Here is a 10749-nt window from a genome sequence, read left to right as displayed (position 1 = left end):
GGACCCAAAAAAAAAAAAATTATAAGAATAGTGTCAATGGGATCTTTGCATATTACATTCATGTGTGCGCACATCCAACCCCCCTGCGCACTGGTGACATTTTAAAGATGGACAACATCATTACATGTAGCAGGCATTGGGACAAGATAGCAGTCTTGCAAACCAAATGAGGTCTTTTTATTTTTGCCATGCTGAGGGTTAAATTGGACTTCACATATGCTGGGCAAGCATTGACCCCTAGAAGGGTGAAGAATTTTAAGTTGTCAGATGGCACTCAAAATTTTTATTCTCCTGGGGCTGGGAAGATGGCTCAGTGGCAGAGTGCTTGCCTTGCATTCATGAGGCCCTGGGTTCAATTCCTCAGCACCACATAAATGGAAAAAGCCAGAAGTAGCGTTGTGGCGCAAGTGGTAGAGCGCTAGCCTTGAGCTGAAGAGCTGAGTGACAGCGCCCAGACCCAGGCCCAGAGTTCAGGCCCCATGACCAGCAAAAAAAAAGAGAAAATTCTCCTGAGATGCACATCATCTATAAGGCAGTTGTAAAGCTCAAGGTTCACAGTATAGTAAGAACTCAGAATATACATGTATAGGACCTCTGTACTTTACTAGAATGTGATTCACTCAGCAAATAGTTGCCAGTGATGGTAGTATACTTGAGAAATGTTCTCTCTCAGGGTCTTCTACAATCTGGAGCAAATCCCCACAATACATCATCTCCCAGTTCTTTCAGCTCTCTTATTTGGTTCACAAGCCACAGCTGAGAATGAGAGGCCAAAGCTCTGTGAAGCACTTAGGTAGCCGCAGTGAGATGCATGTGCGTCCTGGTCCACTCCCATTAAGCCGTAATTTAGAGAAAACTCCAGAGCTAACTGTGGCAGCAGATTACATCGGGATACTTTTGTCTCACAAATGTACAAACATTAGGAAGAATTAATAGTTTAATCCTTGCTTTGGAGCTACTCGTGCTTTAAGATGCCTTTTAAAGGCATAGAAGCCAAAAAACGCTCTGACATTATAGTCTAGGGGAGTGAAAGTGACAAAGACAAATGGAAACAGTGATATATCTGAAGGTTCTGGCCTCTGCTGTAATAGGACAGATCACTGGAAGGAGTTTCAAGTTGTGTTTTCAAAAGATGATGGGTTAGGTGAAATGTGGGTAGGCAGATGGAGGAGAAACACGCTAGACCTGGAAGTGGGATAGTTGTGGAAACATCCTTGGAGTCGGGACTGCTCTCAAGCATTCCTCCTCAGCCCATCTGGCTCCCCGTCCACCTGCCTTTCTGTGGGCTTTTGTTGCACAGTGCTTTACAGAGCACATCACAAGGCAAGATTCTGTATGACGCTTTTCAGATTTTTAAAAGACTACAGAAAATTCTTCACAGTACAAATTGCATTTTTTTCCCTTGGTGCTGGGTCCTAGGGCTTGAAATAAGGACCTAGGAGTTGTCCCTGAGCTTTTGTGCTCAGTGCTTTACCATTTTGAGCCACAGTGCCATTTCTGGCTTTTTGGTAGTTAATATGGAGCTGAGACTCTCATGGACTTTCCTGTCTGGGCTGGCTTTGAACTGCAGTTCTCAGATCTTAGCTTCCTGAGAAGTTAGGATTTCAGGCGTGAACTACCAGCACCCAGCCACAAATTGCAGTTTTTTACTTCTCACTTTTATACTTTAGTGTGTATGTCCTCAGGAAAGTAATAAGCTACCATACAGATACCCTTGTTCTTGTTTTGGGTTTTTGGGGGTTTTTTTGTTTGTTTTTAGTCGGTCGTGGGACTTGAACTCTGGGCTTGGGCGCTGTCCCTCAGCTCTTCAGCTCAAGGTGAGTGCTCTACCACTTGAGCCACAGCGCCACTTCCGGTTTTCTAGTGGTTTATTGGAGATAGGAGTCTCACAGCCTTTCCTGCCCAGGCTGGCTTTGAACCGCGATCCTCAGATCTCAGCCTCCTGAGTAGCTAGGATTACAGGCATGAGCCACCAGCGCCTGGCCCCTTGTTTTTATAATAAAGCAACCACAGTCTGTTTCCTAGTAGTAGTATGTGTTCATTTTCACTTTCAGTGTAATTTTCTTCTACTTTAAATTGCTCATCAGTATTATTAGTCACTAAGGAAATGCAGATTTCCCACGTTTGTGAGCTAATGTTTGACAGCCACTCAGGGACCAGCTGTCACTGAAGATTTTAGTGCTCTAGCCTGGAAAGTACCAAGCAAACAAGCAGATTGCTACCTCTGCCCTCTAGAGTGGCTAGGATAGAAATAAAAGAACCAGATGTGGTAAAAAGGGGCAAAAAGTCACAGGTGTTTTGTTGAGAGGTGGGGAATAAAACAGTTCAACCACTTTGTAAAATCAGTTTGGCAAAGCTATGCATGATTTTACTATACCCCAGAAATGTTATTCCTAAGTGAACAAGAACATATGTTCACATAAAGACTTGCAAATGCCCATTTCACTTACAGGAGCCAAAATGTATTACATGAAACAATTCTCACCAAAAGAAAAAAAATACTCATATTGTACGTAGGATGTGCATGTGAACTTGATAAAGACATGACTGACCACGGGCTACACGAATCCATTTACGTGAACTGCCCAGTAACGGGAAATCACTAAAGATTTAAAAAAAAAAAAAAAGATTAGTGGTTACTTTGAGCTTAGGATTTAATAAGAAGGAGGAGTGAATGAAGCGGTCGTGAGAGATCTTTGGGGACTGAGAAAATGTCCTAACACTGGATTGTGGTGATGGATGCACAATACCATAGTTAACTTCAAAAAGTTCACAGCAAGCAAGATGCCTGTTCCTCACACCTGTCATCCTAGCTACTCAGAAGGCTGAGATCTGAGGATCAGAGTTCAGAGCCTGCCCAGGCAGGAAAGTCCATGACACTTTTATTTCCAGTTAATCACCAGAAAACCAGAAGTGGTGGTAGCTCAAAGTGGTAGAGCCCTAGCCTTGAGCAAAAGAGCTCAGGGACAGCGTCCTGGCCCCAAGTTCAAGCCCCATGACCAAAATAATAATAATAATAATAATGTCACTGAATTATACTTAATGGAGATTGATTTTTGTGGTATGAAACTTATACTTCAAAGCTTCTAAAAAAATCCTTTCACTATAGAGAATTCAGCAGCAGTCAGAGAGATAGAAAAATGAAGAACAGATGTCATTCACAATTTCAGCATTAATAGTCTACTCAGCTCTCCCTGGAATTACTTTCAATGTCCTTTAATGAAACTTCTGCCTTACATTAATTTTCTCAAGTGTAAAACCCGTTTGATGCTGTTGATGGTACAGGTCAATCATGATGGACTGTGGCATTGTCATCTTTGGTTAGAGCAATGTGTCTGTGCTGAAGGTCAGCTCACACTGGCCTCCAATTTGTGATTATCTGCCCCATCCAGCCTCCCAAGTTCTGCAAGGCATATCCCAGTGTGCCTGGCTTCAGATTTTGTAGCCCTGATAGACATCTTAGATTTTAAAGAGTTTTCCTATGTTTTAAATGCAGGTTGTTCTCAAGGGAGTGGTATTTTACATTATGCTCATGGAGACAGTCAGCAAATGCATCTGTTAAAGCAAGGTAAGAGAGCAACATTTGAGCACATTGTGCTTTGCGCCTTTCTTATCCTAATGTACACTTCTCAAACATGTAGGAAGAAGCTCGATGGGCACTGGTCTTAGCAGTGGGAAACGCCCTAGTCAGGAAGAGGACTCACAGAGTATTGGTCCCAAAGTCCAGAGACAGAGCACCAACTAATTAGGTAAATACTTTAGAGCTTTATCTCTTGCCTTAGTACAATGTCTAATTAAATAAGATCATTTCCAAACTAGAGCTAATCTCTACTTTGAAGCCAAAGAATCCTGAATCAGTAGTTCTTAAGCACTTCTATACATCCACTTAGTTATTGAAAAAGAAAGAGACCTCTGTACTGGAGAGTACTGCGTTCTGTCTACCCTCATCTCAATGATACACATGTTTGAAAACCTTACGGCTTTGTATTCAGTTTTTTTCTTTGAAAAAGACAGTTTTTCCTAGGTGTTGATGAGTCTAGAACAAAGTGTCCTCTTTTTATTTCCCCCCAAATCTTTGCCTTTTCATCACTTATAAATTTATTGTATCTGCTGTGAGGCCACCAATTTTTATTTTGTTTTTTTATTTTTGTCAGTTGTGGGGCTTAAACTCTGAGCCTGGGCACTGTCCCTGAGCTTTTCAGCACAAGGCGAATGCTCTACCACTTGAGCCACACAGCCACTTCTGGTTTTCTGGTGGTTAATTGGAGATAAGAGTCTCACAAACATTCCTGCCCGGGCTGGCTTTGAACCAACCTCCTGGATAGCTAGGATTACAGGTGTGAGCCACCTGTGCCCAGCTTTATTTTATTTTATTGTCTGTTGCGGGGCTTGAACTCGGGACCTAAGTGCTGTCCCTGAGCTCTTTGTTCAAGGCTAGCACTCTATCACTTTTAATCACAGTGCTGCTTCCTGTTCTTGAGTAGTTAATTGACTGTAATAGTTCCATGGGGACTTTTCTGCCTGGGCTGTCTTTGAAACGTGATTCTCAGATCTCAGCCTCCTGAGTAGCTTGGGTTACAGGCCTACCAGTGCCTGGCTCCCAGAATCTTCATACTTCTTCTTTTTTTTTTTTTTTTTAATGTTGGCCCTCTTTAGAAATACCAAAAACCAGTTTAATTGGCTTTGGGTTATCATTTTACGCTATTTTTGTGATTTAAATTAACATGAAGGATATTTATATTGTGTATTTGCTAAAAAGTTTTTGAAGGCTTACTTTCTTCAATTATCATAAACTATGTTTTTAGTGCTTAACTTTTATACTAACCTAATCAGACTATAAATTTCTTGAAGCTAAGTTCAATAAACACTCATCAAATTTATTATTTAATTCATTGTAATCAATCTTTACTCAGTTTTCTTTCCCTTAAATCACAGAAAACATTCAGGAGGAATACTGTTGCAGCTGAAATTGGTGGGAAATTCAATACTTTTCATTGAATTATTTAAAAATGTTCTTCATTGATGGAAAGCAGTTACATTTCAAATGCATTATTTCTAATGCCATTTCTGTGGTTTCAACTTTTTAATGAATTTCATGTAGGACAAATGATAATTTGTATATAAAGAACTTGGCAAAATAATTTGCTTAATGTAAATATAGTCATAATTAGTAGATACCCATCAGTATATTTTTGATAAATTTTCATGTATGGTAAAAGTTAAAAATGAAAACTGGTATTCTGACATAAAATTCAAAGTTGGAAGAGTCAGTTTGGGAAAGAAGGAGGTTTTTAGACTTTCTTAAAAAAAACTTTGTTAAAATCCTAGGACAAAATTTTCTTAACATTGTTGTTTGATCTAATGTCACGCTCTTTGATAACCATGTTTTAGAAAATGTGTGTAATCAAAATTAGTAGTGTTGCCTCTTTTAACTTGTCCATTCTATGTTTTAAAGCTTCATGTATGCCTGTGCCTGTCTTGGCCCAAACTTCTGGGAAAATCATGTGTTCTCTTTCTCCTCTTTGTTCATTTATAACTAAAATGACTTTGTTATTAAAGTATATGCAAATATAGAATCTTGTGTATTTTGTGCATTTTCTTTTTTTGTTTGTGTTTGGTAAGAGAGCGTTACTACCATTTGAATGAATGAGTGAATAAATGAATGGGTACCATATACATTTAATAAAGTGATATTTTCAAAATCATCTGCAAGAAACATTTAAAATGTTTAAAAGCCATTTTTTACATAATGGGTTTTGCTACTCTAAGGCTGTATGGGACAACAGTTAGGAGTGTGGGTTCCTCGAGATTGCTGATGGTTCATACCTGTAATCCTAGTTCCTAAGGAGAGAAGTGAAGGTCTGGTTTTGAAGCCAGCCCAGGCCAGGGGAAAAAAAGTCAGATACCATTCTTTCTCCAAGTAACCGGCAAAATGCCAGATCGGTGGCATGGCTTAAGTGGTATAGAGTATTAGCTATGAGCAGCAAAAAGCAGTTGAGAGTACAAGGTCCTGAGTTAAAACCCAGGCATCAGTAAAGAAAAAATGAAAGGGTTGGTTCTGAAGTCACTGGTTGGCTCTGCCACTTAGTAGCTTTGTGATCTTGGACCTTAACCTTCTAGCCACCTTTCTGTCACGGTGAAATGAGGGTGAGAGTAGCATCTGTTTCATAGTTCCAGTCCATGTAAAGTGCTCATTAACAGTGTCTAGCACGTGGTACAGAGCTCAGTAAATATTAGCTGTAAGGGATGCATAGCCCCCGGATTGTACAGTACACAGCATATACAGCGGTATTTGATAGCTAGTTCATGCTGAGCTGCCAGTACTGTTACTACTATTGTTTTCCATTGACTGTTCTCCTGTAGGCAAGTTCTTGTGAATTATAACCAGTGACTGTTTATTTTCCCATCATCAGTAATTATTATACACTATGGTCATCAGTACATTCCATGACTGAGAAAAGAATAAACAAAGCCACTGCCTTACCTTTTAATACTAGTTAAAAAGTGGAGTTCTTCACATCCCACTCTGCAGAGCACTATGCAAAACCAGGAAAGTGCTAGATCTACCATTCATCATCACCACCCAGAGGGAAAAGATTCCATTTAATGCATGTCAGCAAAAGAACAGTGTTTCAGTATAAATACTGTGATACCATGTGGGTGATTTATATCTTTGAAGAGCTTTTTCATAAAGCATTTTCAGTTCTGGTCTAAATTGTGGCTAAAATGAGTCACTGAAGGAGGAGCTGCTGTGCCTTGGTTACACTGAAATATACTGTTCTTCCTCTTGAATTCTTATGACCAAAATACTGTGCTGACAACTTAAACATTTAGTTGAGGACATCCAGCTTCTGAATGAACCTACAGCGTCCTTATGCTATTCATGTTTGCTTAAATTAGTAAGTTTGTCCACAAAATGGGAGAAAATCTTTGTCAGCTGTCCAACAGATAAATGGTTAGTATTCACAATATACAAAGAACTCAAAACATTAAACAGCAAGAGAACAAATAATCCAGTTAATAAATAGGCAAGGAAACTGAATAGTTTTCATAGGAAGAAATCCAAATCACTAGTAGATACATGAAGACATTTTCAACATCCTTAGCCAAAGGCATTTTCAACATCCGTAGCCAAAAGGAAATGCAAATCAAAACTACACTAAAGAGTCCATCTTGCTCCACTCATGATGGCAGCTATCATGAAAACAGCAAATGCTGGTGAGGATGCTGGAACAAGGAACCCTCATATACTTTTAGCAGGAATACAAACTGATGCAACCACAATGGAAATCAGTATGGAGGTTCCTCGGAACATTAAAAATATACCTTCCCTATACCTCTGCCATACCACTATTGAACATATCTCTGGATGACAGTAAATCAATAAAGCAGAAAGACATCTGTATATTCATATTTATTTCAGCATTAAGTATAAATAATAGAAAAATAGTAAATTTGAAATGCACAAAACATTTTAAAGAATCTCTCATGTAATAGAAATGTCAAGATATTTTTACAACTTGAACATGTCTCATTTTGTTGAAAATGCATATAATAGTAATCTGTCTCATCTCCCTATTGTTTTTTTCTTCCCTTTCCCTTTCCTTTATTTTCTTGTTGTTGGTCATGGGGCCTGAACTCTGGGCCTAGGCGCTGTCCCTCAGCTCTTCAGCTCAAGGCTAGCGCTCTGCCACTGGAGCCACAGCACCACTTCCTGCATTTTCCGCGTATGTCGTGCTGAGGAATCAAACCCAGGGCCTCATGCATGCAAGGCAAGCACTCTACCACTGAGTCAGCCCTTTCATTTTGTTTTGTTGGTTTGGTTTATTGGTGGCACCAGGGTTTGAATTCAGGGCCTCAAACTCTCAGATTGCCTGCTTCATTGGCACTTTACCACCTGAGCCACACTTTCAGTCCAATATTTTGCTGGTTAATTGGAGATGGAATTGCATAGTCTTTTCCATCCGGACTGACCTTTAACATTACTTCTCCAAATCTTAGCCTCCTAAGTAGCAAGGATTACAGGCCTGAGCCACTGGTGCCCAACTCTGTAAGGGTTGTTGGTTTTTCCCCCCCCTCATTATATAGCCTTGGAAAGGTACTGTTATGGTACTTGAAATAAAGTCTGGGTAGCATTTATTTTATACAGTTAGTGCAGCTGAGTCAGTCAAATTCAAGTACTGATTAGAATAGAGGTTCATAAATATATTCTTATTTCTCATACAATAGTATGGAACTGAGTGCAAGCTTCCAGTACCTTGGTGAATATGTCTGGCCAGTTATTGCAACGTAGTTTTTAAGCTCTGAGTTCATATTCCTTCTTACTTTAATTCTGAGTTCATATTCCTTTTTACTTTAATATGCCTTCCTACTTTAATTCTCTCTTTCTAATTGCAAGTTTTAGTTAGGACTCCAAATTCTTTCGTTTCAAGAAAAGGTTTGCAGTAAGTTCACATACAATAAGAGTAGTTTAGTGCTAGTAACTTTGAAGTAGACCCGTTGCTGAACATGCATTCCTGCCAATTTTCTATACTAGCTGTTACGTTAATCCACAGTATCTGGATATCAAGTTGGTTTGGAGATAAGGAGCCAGAACTCTGGCTCCACTCAGTGAGGCTAAAGTGCAAATGTCAGTTCCTCTAAACAAAGCCTGTTGAACATAACCTGCTTTCTAAGGCTAGGCTCAGATTTTATTGACAATTCCTAAGTAGCTAAGTGTATGCCAAGCATGCTTACAGAAAAGTAATGTTCACTCCTGGAGGAGAGGGCAATATTTCTTTATTTGCATTTCTTTTTTAATATATTTTTATTGGAAAGATACTCTGCAGAGGGGTTTACAGTTACATGAGCAAGGTAATGAGTCCATTTCCTATCGAGCATTGTTACGTGAGAGGGCTTTATTAAGATTTCAGTAGACTTGGGAACACAAGGCCGAAGAGACCACCAGCTTGAGAAAGAAGTCCATGCACACAGAACACGCAGGACTTTGGCAGCACTTAATTGTGATTGCGATCATCTAGGTATCGTCTTTATCTTCAATTAGGACAGGAGGTTATGTTATTTTGCTTACCTTTCCCACCACCACAGTCTCATTGCAGTTTCACGAATTGGCCCTTAGCAGGTATGGCATGAATGTAAGTAGTTTAGGTGGCTAAATACAAGAATAAGTGACAGCTCTTGTCTTTAAGGAGAAATGTTTGGTTTGGTTTGTAAGGTTGGGAATCAACACACAATTAGAATGTAAACCATTTGGCAAGTGATGAGAAAAACAAGTATTTGAACATAGAGGGAAATGAATGAATGGATGAATGGCTTTTAGGATGGCTGCTGGGATAGAGCAGGGTCGGAAGTGGCTGTGGAGAGCTTAGATTTCAAGGAAGCTTTAGGTGTTTAAAGAAAATTATTTTGACAATTGTTTAAAAATAGTTTCTGGGCTGCAAAAATGGCTCAGTGGTAGAGTGCTTGCCTAGCATGCAGGAAGCCCTGGGTTCGATTCCTCAGGACCACATAAACAGAAAGCCAGAAGTGGCGCTGTGGCTCAAGAGGTAGAGTGCTAGCCTTGAGCAAAAGAAGCTGAGGGACAGCGCCCAGGCCCTGAGTCCAGGCCCCAGGCCTAGCAAAAATAATAAAATACAAAGTTTCTGAATTATTCCTTCTTTTTTTAACTTCTGGGTTATGACATTGTGTGGGGGCAAAGCGCCTGGAATTTAAACTGCTGGGAAGGGAGGGTGGAAGACGTCAGGCGCGGGCGCTGCCGGCGCCAGGTCCGTCGGCTGAAAACGGATTCCCACGCCCGCCAGCCTCCGCGTTTCAGTTCCGCCCCCGCGCTGCGTAAGGGTTACGTAGCTCGTGTGCCGAGGTCTGATTGGCTACTTGGGGAGGTTATGGGACGTGGCTTTGGGAGCTCCAGTTTCCCGAGCTCTGATTGGCTGCGGGCGAATGGCTCCCACCCTGGTCCTTGTCCTACCTCCCTCCGAGGAGACGGGCTGCGGGGCTGCAGAGGGAGGACCGCTGGAGGAGGACGGAGCTGGGATTCGGGCACCTGGCTAAGAGGGCGTCCCTCCCCGGGTAAGCTGACCCCCTGTGCGGTCTGCTCGGTGGCCGCCCGCTTGCGGACCGCATGCGGGCCAGAAGCTCTGGCCTGGGCCAACCCGAAGCACCACAGGTGCAAAGTTTGTGGCTTTCATTTTTCCTTGCTGGTAAAACCTTGGGATTGTTTTAAACTGTGAGCAGAGTTACAGAGGGGACTGTCTTGGCTACAAAAGTGATGTGTATTATACAAGTGGAATCCACTCTTCAGAAACTCTTACGAAACATGAAACCTCGTGATTTCACGCTGACCAGGAGCATTACTGATTACAGCATGGAGGACGCGGGACTGACCAGGACTCCAGAAAAGGGGGGCGGGGGGGGAAGGGAAGGACGGGGGGGGCGTCAAATCCAGGCTCTGTCATTTGTTGCAACCCTGGATAAGCTATTTGCCTGGATATGTTTCCTCATCTTAAAATGGACTATATGGTACTAACCAGTTTGTATATGAGAAAGATTATTATTATAAACAATTTATGGCATTACCCCGTTTAGTCTGCACTGTTGCCAGAAGTAGTATTACCTTGTTCCTGTTGGCCAAACTGAGGCAGGACTAAGTAAAGTGACTTCCTCAGCCATTTGCCTTAATTCAAGGAGTGTGGTTCCAGTAACTCTACAGGAAGTTGCTTTGTGTGTGTGTGTGTGTGTGTGTGTGTGTGT

General features: G+C 41.2%; 2 protein-coding genes and 1 long non-coding RNA gene across 4 annotated transcripts in view; all 3 read left to right on the top strand.

Annotated features, from left to right (window-relative positions):
* Window positions 1–10749, top strand: part of Cry1 (cryptochrome circadian clock 1) — a 52909-nt gene that overhangs the window by 41287 nt on the left and 873 nt on the right. The gene's annotated exons all lie outside the window — the stretch shown is intronic.
* On the top strand, window positions 3489–5570 carry LOC105990052. Its single transcript, XR_001175280.1, has 3 exons — window positions 3489–3568; window positions 3642–3749; window positions 4936–5570. It is a non-coding gene; the product is annotated as an uncharacterized LOC105990052 (long non-coding RNA).
* Window positions 9964–10749, top strand: part of Mterf2 (mitochondrial transcription termination factor 2) — a 15777-nt gene continuing 14991 nt past the window's right edge. For both annotated transcript variants that reach the window (XM_013022361.1, XM_013022355.1), the window contains exon 1: window positions 9964–10068. The gene's annotated coding sequence lies outside the window, so the exon portion shown is untranslated. The remainder of the gene's footprint in view (window positions 10069–10749) is intronic.

The sequence above is a fragment of the Dipodomys ordii genome, unplaced genomic scaffold (genome assembly GCF_000151885.1).
Source record: "Dipodomys ordii isolate 6190 unplaced genomic scaffold, Dord_2.0 Scaffold3, whole genome shotgun sequence".
NCBI lineage: Eukaryota > Metazoa > Chordata > Mammalia > Rodentia > Heteromyidae > Dipodomys > Dipodomys ordii.
Note: the sequence above shows the minus strand (reverse complement) of the source record. Positions and strands in the feature narration are given on the sequence as shown.